This window comes from Arachis hypogaea, chromosome 4, assembly GCF_003086295.3.
Source record: "Arachis hypogaea cultivar Tifrunner chromosome 4, arahy.Tifrunner.gnm2.J5K5, whole genome shotgun sequence".
Lineage (NCBI taxonomy): Eukaryota > Viridiplantae > Streptophyta > Magnoliopsida > Fabales > Fabaceae > Arachis > Arachis hypogaea.
In genome coordinates, this window is record NC_092039.1 from 26,380,887 (window position 1) to 26,393,365 (window position 12,479).

The window sequence follows — 12,479 nt, forward strand, 5'->3', positions numbered from 1 at the left end:
AGAAAATTACTGAACTCCCTTCAAGTACTCTTCCAAGCAATACTGAAGAAAATCCAAAAGGAGAGTGCAAAGCCATTAACATGGCCGAATTCTGGGAGGAAGAAGAGGCAGTGAACGCCACTGAGGAAGACCTCACTGGGCGTCCACTGACCTCCAATGAGTTCCCCAATGAGGAACCATGGGAATCTGAGGCTCAAAATGAGACCATAGAGATTCCATTGGACTTACTTCTGCCATTCATGAGCTCTGATGAGTATTCTTCCTCTGAAGAGGATGAGTATGTCACTGAAGAGCAAGTTGCTAAATACCTTGGAGCAATCATGAAGCTAAATGACAAGTTATTTGGAAATGAGACTTGGGAGGATGAACCCCCTTTGCTCACCAAGGAACTGGATGACTTGTCTAGGCAGACACTGCCTCAAAAGAGGCAAGATCCTGGGAAGTTCTCTATACCTTGTACCATAGGCACCATGACCTTCAAGAAGGCCTTGTGTGACTTAGGGTCAAGTGTAAACCTCATGCCTCTCTCTGTAATGGAGAAGCTAGGGATCTTTGAGGTGCAAGCTGCAAAAATCTCACTAGAGATGGCAGACAACTCAAGAAAACAAGCCTATGGACTTGTAGAGGATGTTTTGGTTAAGGTTGAAGACCATTACATCCCTACTGATTTCATAGTCCTAGAGACTGGGAAGAGCATGGATGAATCCATCATCCTTGGCAGACCCTTCCTAGCCACAGCAAAGGCTGTGATTGATGTTGATAGAGGAGAGTTGATCATTCAAGTGAATGAAGAATCCTTGGTGTTTAAGGCTCAAGGATATCCCTCTATCATCATGGAGAGGAAGCATGAAGAGCATCTCTCAAAACAGAGCCAAACAGAGCCCCCACAGTCAAACTCTAAGTTTGGTGTTGGGAGGCCACAACCAAGCTCTAAGTTTGGTGTTGAACCCCCACATTCAAACTCTAAGTTTGGTGTTGGGAGGTTCCAACATGGCTCTGAGAATCTGTGAGGCTCCTTGAGAGTCCTCTGTCAAGCTAATGACATTAAAGAAGCGCTTGTTGGGAGGCAACCCAATGTTTTATAATTAACTATTTTCTTTTGTTATTTTATCTTTTTTGTAGGTTGATGATCATGAGAAGTCACAAAATTAATGAAAAAAGCGAAAACAGAATGAAAAACAGGAAGAAAAATAGCACACCCTGGAGGACGCACCCACTGGCGTTTAAACGCCAGTGAGGTTAGCTGTTGGGCGTTTAACGCCCAGTCTGGCACCATTCTGGGCGTTTAACGCCAGAAAGGGGCACCAGACTGGCGTTAAACGCCAGAGAAGGGCAAGATGCTGGCGTTAAACGCCAGAAATGGGCACCAGCCCGGCGTTTAACGCCAGAAATGGCACAAAACGTGGTTTTGCATGCCATTTGGTGCAGGGATGACTTTTCCTTGACACCTCAGGATCTGTGGACCCCACAGGATCCCCACCTACCCTACCACCCTCTCTCTTCTTCACCAATCACCTCAACACCTCTTCCCCAAAAAACCCCTCACCTATCAAATCCCATCTTTCTCTTCACTACTCACATCCATCCTTCATAAAACCCAACCTACCCCACCATTCAAATCCAAACCACTTTCCCACCCAAACCCACCCTCAAATGGCCGAACATCCCTCTCCCCCTCTCCTATATAAACCCTCCTTCACTCCTTCTTTTTCACATACCTTAAACACCATCTCTCTCACCTTTGGCCGAATTTAAAGCCATTCCCTTTCCCCTCATTTCTTCTTCTTCTACTCTCTTCTTTCTTCTTTTGCTCGAGGACGAGCAAACATTTTAAGTTTGGTGTGGTAAAAGCATTGCTTTTTGTTTTTCCATAACCATTTATGGCATCCAAGGCCGGAGAAACCTCTAGAAAGAGGAAAGGGAAGGCAAAAGCTTCCACCTCCGAGTCATGGGAGATGGAAAGATTCATCTCAAGGGTGCATCAAGACCATTTCTATGAAGTTGTGGACTTGAAGAAGGTGATCCCCGAGGTCCCTTTTTCACTCAAAAAGGGTGAATATCCGGAGATCCGACATGAGATCCGAAGAAGAGGTTGGGAAGTTCTTACCAACCCCATTCAACAAGTCGAAATCTTGATGGTTCAAGAGTTCTATGCCAATGCATGGATCACCAAGAACCATGACCAAAGTGTGAACCCGAATCCAAAGAATTATCTTACTATGGTTCGGGGGAAATACTTGGATTTTAGTCCGGAAAGTGTGAGGGTGGCGTTCAACTTGCCTATGATGCAAGGAGATGAACATCCTTACACTAGAAGGGTCAACTTTGATCAAAGGTTGGACCAAGTCCTCACAGTCATATGTGAAGAGGGCGCCCAATGGAAGAGAGATTCAAGAGGAAAGCCGGTTCAATTAAGAAGGCATGACCTCAAGCCCGTGGCTAGAGGATGGTTAGAGTTCATACAACGCTCAATCATTCCCACTAGCAACCGGTCCGAAGTTACCATAGACCGGGCTATCATGATCCATAGCATCATGATTGGAGAAGAAATAGAGGTTCATGAGGTTATAGCCCAAGAACTCTATAAGGTGGCGGACAAGTCTTCTACCTTGGCAAGGTTAGCCTTTCCTCATCTCATTTGTCACCTCTGTTATTCAGTGGGAGTTGACATAGATGGAGACACCCCCATTGATGAGGACAAGCCCATCACTAAGAAGAGGATGGAGCACACAAGAGATCCCACTCATCATGAGATCCCTGAGATTCCTCAAGGGATGCACTTTCCTCCACAAAACTATTGGGAGCAATTAAACACCTCCCTAGGAGAGTTGAGTTCCAACATGGGACAACTAAGGGTGGAGCATCAAGAACACTCCACCATCCTCCATGAAATTAGAGAAGATCAAAGAATCATGAGGGAGGAGCAACAAAGACAAGGAAGAGACATTGAGGAGCTCAAGCACTCCATAGGATCTTCAAGAGCAAGAAAGAGCCGCCATCACTAAGGTGGACCCGTTCTTTGATTTCCTTGTTCTTTATTCTTCTGCTTTTCGAATTTTATGCTTATGTTTATCCATATTTTTGTCTTGTGATCATTAGTGTCTTAGTGTCTATGCCTTAAAGTTATGAATGTCCTATGAATCCATCACCTTTCTTAAATAAAAATGTGCTTAATTGATAAAAGAAAGAATTGCATGAATTTTGAATTTTATAACAGTTTAATTATTTTGATGTGGTGGCAATGTTTTTGTTTTCTGAATGTATGCTTAAACAGTGCATATGTATCTTGAATTTGTGGTTTATGAATGTTGGCTCTTGAAAGAATGATGAAAAAGGAGACATGTTACTGAGGATCTGAAAAATCATTAAAATGATTCTTGAAGCAATGAAAAAAAAAATCGAAAAAAAAGAGAAAAAGAAAAGAAAACGAAAAAAAAAACGAAAAAAATAGAGAAATAAGAGTTGTGATCCAAGGCAAATAAGAGTGTGCTTAAGAATCCTGGACACCTCTAATTGGGGACTTTAGCAAAGCTGAGTCACAATCTGAAAAGGTTCACCCAATTATGTGTCTGTGGCATGTATGTATCCGGTGGTAATACTGGAAGACAGAGTGCTTTGGGCCACAGCCAAGACTCAATAAGTAGCTTTGTTCAAGAATCATCATACTTTACTAGGAGAATCATTAACACTATCTGGATTCTAAGTTCCTAAAGAAGCCAACCATTCTGAATTTCAAAGGATAGAGTGAGATGCCAAAACTATTCAGAGGCAAAAAGCTAAAAGCCCCGCTCATCTAATTAATACTGATCTTCATAGATGTTTTTGGAATTCATTGCATATTCTCTTCTTTTTATCTTATTTGACTTTCAGTTGCTTGAGGACAAGCAACAATTTAAGTTTGGTGTTGTGATGAGCGGATAATTTGTATGCTTTTTGGCATTGTTTTTAGTATGTTTTTGGTATGATATAGTTAGTTTTTAGTATATTTTTATTAGTTTTTAGTTAAAATTCACTTTTCTGGACTTTACTATGAGTTTGTGTGTTTTTCTGTGATTTCAGGTATTTTCTGGCTGAAATTGAGGGACCTGAGCAAAAATCTGATTCAGAGACTGAAAAGGACTGCAGATGCTGTTGGATTCTGACCTCCCTGCATTCGAAGTGGATTTTCTGGAGCTACAGAAGCCCAATTGGCGCGCTCTCAGCGGCGTTGGAAAGTAGACATCCTGGGCTTTCCAGCAATATATGATAGTCCATACTTTGCCCAAGATTTGATGGCCCAAACTGGCGTTCAAAGTCACCCTCAGAAATCCCAGCGTTAAACGCTGGAACTGGCACCCAAATGGGAGTTAAACGCCCAAACTGGCTTTAAAGCTGGCGTTTAACTCCAAGAAGAGTCTCTGCACGAAAATGCTTCATTGCTCAGCCCAAGCACACACCAAGTGGGCCCGGAAGTGGATTTTTATGTCATTTACTCATTTCTGTACACCTTAGGCTACTAGTTTTCTATAAGTAGGACCTTTGACTATTGTATTAAGGAGTCTTTCGATCTTTGGATCTTTTGATCATGTTTTTATGATTGAACCCTCTTTGGGAGGCTGGCCATTCGGCCATGCCTAGACCTTATGCTTATGTATTTTCAACGGTGGAGTTTCTACACACCATAGATTAAGGTGTGGAGCTCTGCTGTACCTCGAGTATTAATGCAATTACTATTGTTCTTCCATTCAAATCCGCTTGTTCTTGTTCTAAGATATCACTTGTTCTTCAACTTGATGAATGTGATGATCCGTGACACTCATGATCATTCTCACCCATGAACAAGGTGACTGACAACCACTCTTGTTCTACAAGCGATCAAGGCTCTAGTGAATATCTCTTGGATTCCTGATTGCACGATGCATGGTTGATTGCCTGACAACCGAGTGCTCGTCTGACAAACGAGCCAACCATTCCGTGAGATCAGAGTCTTCGTGGTATAGGCGAGAACTGATGGCAGCATTCAAGAGAATCCGGAAGGTCTAACCTTGTCTGTGGTATTCTGAGTAGGATTCAATGACTGAATGACTGTGACGTGCTTCAAACTCCTAGCAGGCGGGGCGTTAGTGACAGACGCAAAAGAATCAATGGATTTTATTCCGGCCTGACCGAGAACCGACAGCTGAATTCCGCTATGCTGTGACAGAGCATATGCAATCGCTTTCACTGAGAGGATGGGAGGTAGCCATTGACAACGGTGAAACCCTACACAAGCTTGCCATGGAAAGGAATGAGAAGGATTGGATGAAGACAGTAGGAAAGCAGAGAGACGGAAGGGAAGGCATCTTCATGCGCTTATCTGAAGTTCCTACCAATGAATTACATAAGTATCTCTATCTTTACCTTTGTGTTATTTTCGTTCATCACCATTACCCTTTGAGTTTGCCTGACTAAGATTTACAAGATGACCATAGCTTGCTTCAATACTAACAATCTCCGTGTGATCGACCCTTACTCGCGTAAGGTTTATTACTTGGACGACCCAGTGCACTTGCTGGTTAGTTGTGCGAAGTTGTGTAATGCCATGGTATTGAGCTACCAAGTTTTTGGGGTTCATGACCGGGGATTATGAGAGTTGTGAAAAAGTATTGTTCACAATTTCGCACACCACTCCACCGTTGAAAATACATAAGAACAAGGTCTAGGCATGGCTGTGAGGCCAGCCTCCCAAAGTGATCAAAAGATCTAAAGATCAAAAGATTCCAAAGATCAGAAGATGAAAATACAATAGTAAAAGGTCCTACTTATAGAAAACGAGTAGCCTAAGGTTTACAGAGATGAGTAAATGACATAAAAATCCACTTCCGGGCCCACTTGGTGTGTGCTTGGGCTGAGCAATGAAGCATTTTCGTGTAGAGACTCTTCTTGGAGTTAAACGCCAGCTTTAGTGCCAGTTTGGGCGTTTAACTCCCATTTGCGTGCCAGTTCCGGCGTTTAACGCTGGAATTCTTGAGGGTGACTTTGAACGCCGGTTTGGGCCATCAAATCTTGGGCAAAGTATAAACTATCATATATTGCTGGAAAGCCCAGGATGTCTAATTTCCAACGCCGTTGAGAGCGCGCCAATTGGGCTTCTGTAGCTCCAGAAAATCCAGTTCGAATGCAGGGAGGTCAGAATCCAACAGCATCTGCAGTCCTTTTTGGTCTCTAAATCAGATTTTTGCTCAGGTCCCTCAATTTCAGCCAGAAAATACATGAAATCATAGAAAAACACACAAACTCATAGTAAAGTCCAGAAAAGTGAATTTTAACTAAAAACTAATAAAAATATACTAAAAACTAACTAAATCATACTAAAAACATACTAAAAACAATGCCAAAAAGAGTACAAATTATCCGCTCATCAGGTATACAGAAATGAGTAAATGACGTAAAAATCCACTTCTGGGTCCATTTAGTGTGTGCTTGGGCTGAGCATTGAAGCTTTCATGTGTAGAGACTTTTTCTGGAGTTAAACGCCAGCTTTTATGCCAGTTTGGGCGTTTAACTCCAATTTTTATGCCAGTTCCAGCGTTAAACGCTGGGAATTCTGAAGCTGATTTGCAACCCCAGTTTGGGCCATCAAATCTCGGGAAAAATATGAACTATTATACATTGCTGGAAAGCCCAGGATGTCTACTTTCCAACGCCATTAAGAGCGCGCCAATTGGGCTTTTGTAACTCCAGATAATCCACTTCGAGTGCAGGGAGGTCAGAATCCAACAGCATCTGCAGTCCTTTTCAGCCTCTGAATCAGATTTTTGCTCAGGACCCTCAATTTCAGCCAGAAAATACCTGAAATCATAGAAAAACACACAAACTCATAGTAAAGTCCAGAAAAGTGAATTTTAACTAAAAACTAATAAAAATATAATAAAAACTAATTAAAATATACTAAAAACATACTAAAAACAATGCCAAAAAGCGTACAAATTATCCGCTCATCACAACACCAAACTTAAATTGTTGCTTGTCCCCAAGCAACTGAAAATCAAATAAGATAAAAAGAAGAGAATATACTATAGACTCCAAAATATCAAGGAAACTTAGTTCCAATTAGATGAGCGGGACTAGTAGCTTTTTGCTTCCGAACAGTTTTGGCATCTCACTTTATCCTTTGAAGTTCAGAATGATTGGCATCTATAAGAATTCAGAACTCAGATAGTGTTATTGATTCTCCTAGTTAAGTATAATGATTCTTGAACATAGCTAGTGTATGAGTCTTGGCTGTGGCCCAAAGCACTCTGTCTTCCAGTATTACCACCGGATACATTCATGCCACAGACACATACTTGGGTGAACCTTTTCAGATTGTGACGCAGCTTTGCTAGAGTCCCCAATTAGAGGTGTCCATGGTTATTAAGCACACTCTTTTTGCCTTGTATCACAACTTTATTTCTTTCTTTTTCTTCTATTTCTTCTCTCTTTTTTTTCGTTTTTTTTTTGAATCACTGCTTTTTCTTGCTTCAAGAATCAATTTGATGATTTTTCAGATCCTCAATAATAGTTTTCTTTTTCCTCATTCTTTCAAGAGCCAACAATTTTAACATTCTCAAAACAACAAATTCAAAAGACATATGCACTGTTCAAGCATTCATTCAGAAAACAAAAAGTATTGTCACCACATCAAACTAATTCAACTAGTTTCAAAGATAAATTCGAAATCCTGTACTTCTTGTTCTTTTGTGATTAAAGCACTTTTCATTTAGGAGAGGTGATGGATTCATAAGACATTCATAGCTTTAAGACATGAATTTTAAATTTTATTAATTATGAATTAAGAACAAGACTCAAAAATAGATATAAGATGAGACTAGTAAAAAATAGAAAACAAAAAATTTAAATAGGCTCCTAATGATAGAGGTTTTCACAGAGTTAGGACTCAACAACCTTGATTTTGAGAAGTGGATGTTCCCTCAAATTGAGGGGAGAATTTTTGGCGTTACAATTCTTGAAGTTCACGCCCCTGCTTCTCTTGTTCCTTCAGCAATTTGCAGAGCATGCAGTTCTGATTCTGCTATTCTTCCTTAAGTTTCTCCATAGTTTCTTGCAACTTGGTGATAGATGCTTCTAGGCTGGCCCAGTAGCCAATTTCAGGAAATTCAGGGAGGAACTCCTACGCCCTCTTTTTGATAGAGTTGTCTTGCATTTGTCCTTCCATTGACTTCTTGGTGATTAGATGTTCAATGGGAATGAATTCATCTACTCCCATCTTTACCCCAGCCTCTTTACAGAGCAAAGAGATCAAGCTTGGGTAAGCTAGTTTGGCTTCAGTGGAATTCTTATTTGCAATTGTGTAGATCTCACAAGCAATCAGATGATGAACTTCCACTTCTTTTCCAAGCATAATGCAATGAATCATCACTGCTCTCTTGATAGTGACCTCAGAACGGTTGCTAGTGGGCAATATGGAACGCCCAATAAAGTCTAGCCAACCTCTTGCAATTGGTTTGAGATCTCCCCTCTTGAGTTGGTTTGGGACACCTTTTGAATTGGTTATCCACTTAGTTCAAGGGAGGCATATGTCCTCTAGAACTTGATCCAACCCTTTATCTGCTCTCACCATTCTCCTATTAAAGGATTCAGGATCATCTTGCAGTTGAGGCAATTTGAAGATCTCTCTTATTTTGTCTAGATGGAAGTAAATAACTTTCCCTCTGACCATGGTTCTGTAAGTATGGAAAGCAGTTCCAGTCATTCTCTGCTTATCTGTCAGCCACAGATTTGAGTGGAATTCCTGAACCATATTTCTTCCAACCTTTATCTCAGGATTGGTTAGAACTTCCCATCATCTGTTTCGAATTTGCTCTTGGATCCCCGGATATTCATCTTCTTTCAGATCGAATTTGACTTCCGGGATCACTGACCTCAGACCCATTATTTTGTGATAATGGTCTTCATGTTCTTTGGTTAAGAACTTCTCTTGATTCCAAAGATTCTTTGGATTATTCTCTTTCTTTCCTCTTAAATTGGTTTGTTTTCCTTTAGGAGCCATGATCTTGATAAATCTTGGCTTAGTGATCACGGAAAAGCACATCAAACTTAGAGGTTTGCTTGTCCTCAAGCAAAAGAAAGGAAAGAGGGGGGAAGAGGAGGAGAGCAAATTCGAATGGTGTGGGGGAAGGGATGGCTGAACATGTATTTATAAGGGAGGGGGAGAGATTTTGAAAATTTTGAAGGAGATTTGAGAAGATATGGAGATAATTTGAGAGAAATTTGAATTTTTGAAGAAGATTTGGGATGGATTTAAGAGAGATTTGAAGATTGATTTTAATCTTTGAAAATTTGGAGGTGAATGATGAAAGTTTGAAATGTGTTTATGTAGAAAATTATGGATCAAAAAAGGAAAGTTTGAAAACATTTTAAGTAGAAAGCAAAATCTCTGGTCCCCACCTATCTGGCGTTAAACGCCCAGAATGGATACCATTCTGGCGTTTAACGCCCATTTGTTGGCCACTGTGGGCGTTTAACGCCCAGCCAGGTGCCCTGGCTGGCGTTAAACGCCAGAATTCCCTTTGTCACTGGGCGTTTTGCTAAACGCCCAGGAGGCTGCACACCTGGCGTTAAACGCCCAGAATGGTGCCCATTCTGGCGTTTAACGCCCAAAATGGCACCTTTACTGGCGTTAAACGCCCAGAATGGTGCCCATTCTGGCGTTTAACGCCCAAAGTACCCCTTACTGGCATTTTTTCACCAGTAAGCTCTTTTTCTCTGCTTTTTGCACTGAATCCTTCTGTAACTCTGTGAATTCCTTCATTTTTGATGCTTGTCCCTTGTAGAAACAAAACATATAACCTGCTAATGACTGGGTTGCCTCCCAGCAAGCGCTTCTTTATTGTCTTTAGCTGGACCTTTACTGAGGATCATTCCAGCCTCAGTTTTGAGCATTCCTGCTCAAAATTGCCTTCAAGATAATGCTTGATCCTCTGTCCATTAACAATGAAATTTTTGTTAGACTCAGTATCCTGGAGCTCAACATATCCATATGGTGACACTCCTGTAATCACATACGGACCCTTCCACCGGGATTTAAGCTTTCCTGGGAACAATCTGAGCCTAGAGTTGAAGAGCAGAACTTTTTGTCCTGGCTCAAAGACTCTGGATGACAACTTCTTGTCATGCCACTTCTTTGCCTTTTCCTTATAAATTTTTGCATTTTCAAAGGCATTGAGTCTGAACTCCTCTAGCTCATTTAGCTGGAGCAATCTTTTTTCACCAGCTAACTGAGCATCCATGTTTAGGAACCTGGTTGCCCAGTAGGCTTTATGTTCCAGTTCCACGGGCAGATGACAGGCCTTCCCATACACCAGTTGGTATGGAGAGGTTCCTATAGGAGTCTTGAATGCTGTTCTGTATGCCCACAGAGCATCATCCAAACTCTTTGCCCAATTCTTTCTTCGGGCTATCACAGTCCGTTCTAGGATTTTTTAGCTCTCTGTTAGAGACTTCAGCTTGCCCATTTGTCTGTGGATGATACGAAGTTGCCACTTTGTGGCTAATTCCATATCGGACCATAGCAGAGTATAGCTGTTTATTGCAGAAATGAGTGCCCCCGTCACTGATTAGTACTCTGGGAACACCAAACCTGCTGAAGATGTGTTTCTGGAGGAATTTCAGCACGGTCTTGGTATCATTAGTGGGTGTAGCAATTGCTTCTACCCACTTAGATACATAGTCCACTGCCACCAGAATGTAAGTGTTTGAGTATGATGGCGGGAATGGACCCATGAAGTCAATCCCCCATACATCAAACAATTCAATCTCTAGTATCCCTTGTTGAGGCATGGCATATCCGTGAGGCAAGTTACCAGCTCTTTGGCAATTGTCACAGTTACGCACAAACTCTCGGGCATCTCTATAGAGAGTAGGCCAATAGAAGCCACATTGGAGGACTTTAGTGGCTGTTCGCTCACTTCCAAAATGTCCCCCATACTGTGATCCATGGCAATGCCACAGGATCCTCTGTGCTTCTTCTCTGGGTACACATCTTCGGATCATTTCGTCTACACATCTCTTAAAGAGATATGGCTCATCCCATAGGTAGTACTTGGCATCTGAAATTAATTTCTTTCTTTGCACTCTGTTGTACTCCTGTGGTATAAACCTCACAGCTTTATAATTTGCAATATATGCAAACCATGGAGCTTTCTGGATGGCAAAGAGTTGCTCATCTGGGAAAGTCTCAGAAATCTCAGTAGAAGGGAGGGACGCCCCAGCTACTGGTTCTATTCGGGACAGATGATCAGCTACCTGGTTCTCTGTCCCTTTTCTGTCTCTTATTTCTATATCAAACTCTTGCAGAAGCAACACCCATCTTATAAGCCTGGGTTTTGAATCCTGCCTTGTGAGTAAGTATTTAAGAGCAGCATGGTCAGTGTACACAATCACTTTGGATCCCACTAGATAGGATCTAAACTTGTCAATGGCATAGACCACTGCAAGTAACTCTTTTTCTGTAGTTGTGTAATTCTTTTGTGCATCATTTAGAACACGGCTGGCATAATAAATGACGTGCAGAAGCTTGTTATGCCTCTGTCCCAACACTGCACCAATGGCATGGTCACTGGCATCACACATTAGTTCAAATGGCAATGTCCAGTCTGGTGCAGAGATGACTGGTGCTGTAACCAGCTTGGCTTTCAGGGTCTCAAATGTTTGCAAACACTGTGTGTCAAACACAAATGGTGTGTCAGCAGCTAGCAGGTTGCTCAAAGGTTTTGCAATTTTCGAAAAATCCTTTATAAACCTTCTGTAGAATCCTGCATGCCCCAGAAAGCTTCTGATTGCCTTAACATTGGCAGGTGGTGGTAATTTTTCAATTACCTCTACCTTTGCCTTATCCACCTCTATTCCCCTGCTTGAAATTTTGTGCCCAAGGATAATTCCCTCAGTCACCATAAAGTGACATTTCTCCTAGTTTAAAACCAGGTTAGTCTCTTGGCACCTTTTCAGGACAAGTGCTAGGTGGTCAAGACAGGAACTGAATGAGTCTCCATATACTGAGAAGTCATCCATGAAGACTTCCAGGAATTTCTCCACCATATCAGAGAAGATGGATAGCATGCATCTCTGAAAGGTTGCAGGAGCATTACACAGACCAAAAGGCATCCTCCTGTAGGCAAACACGCCAGAAGGGCAAGTAAATGTTGTTTTCTCTTGGTCCTGAGGATCTACTGCAATTTGGTTGTAACCTGAATAGCCATCCAAAAAGCAGTAATAATCATGACCAGCTAGTCTTTCTAGCATTTGGTCTATGAATGGTAAAGGAAAATGATCCTTTCTGGTGGCTGTATTGAGCCTTCTGTAGTCAATACACATACGCCACCCTGTGACTGTTCTTGTAGGAACCAGTTCATTTTTTTCATTATGAACCACTGTCATGCCTCCCTTTTTGGGGACAACTTGGATAGGGCTCACCCAGGGGCTATCAGAAATAAGATAAATAATCCCAGCCTCTAGTAATT

General features: G+C 41.7%; 1 pseudogene; it reads left to right on the plus strand.

Annotated features, from left to right (window-relative positions):
- Nucleotides 1–12,479, plus strand: part of LOC140184078 (uncharacterized) — a 152,892-nt pseudogene that overhangs the window by 121,047 nt on the left and 19,366 nt on the right.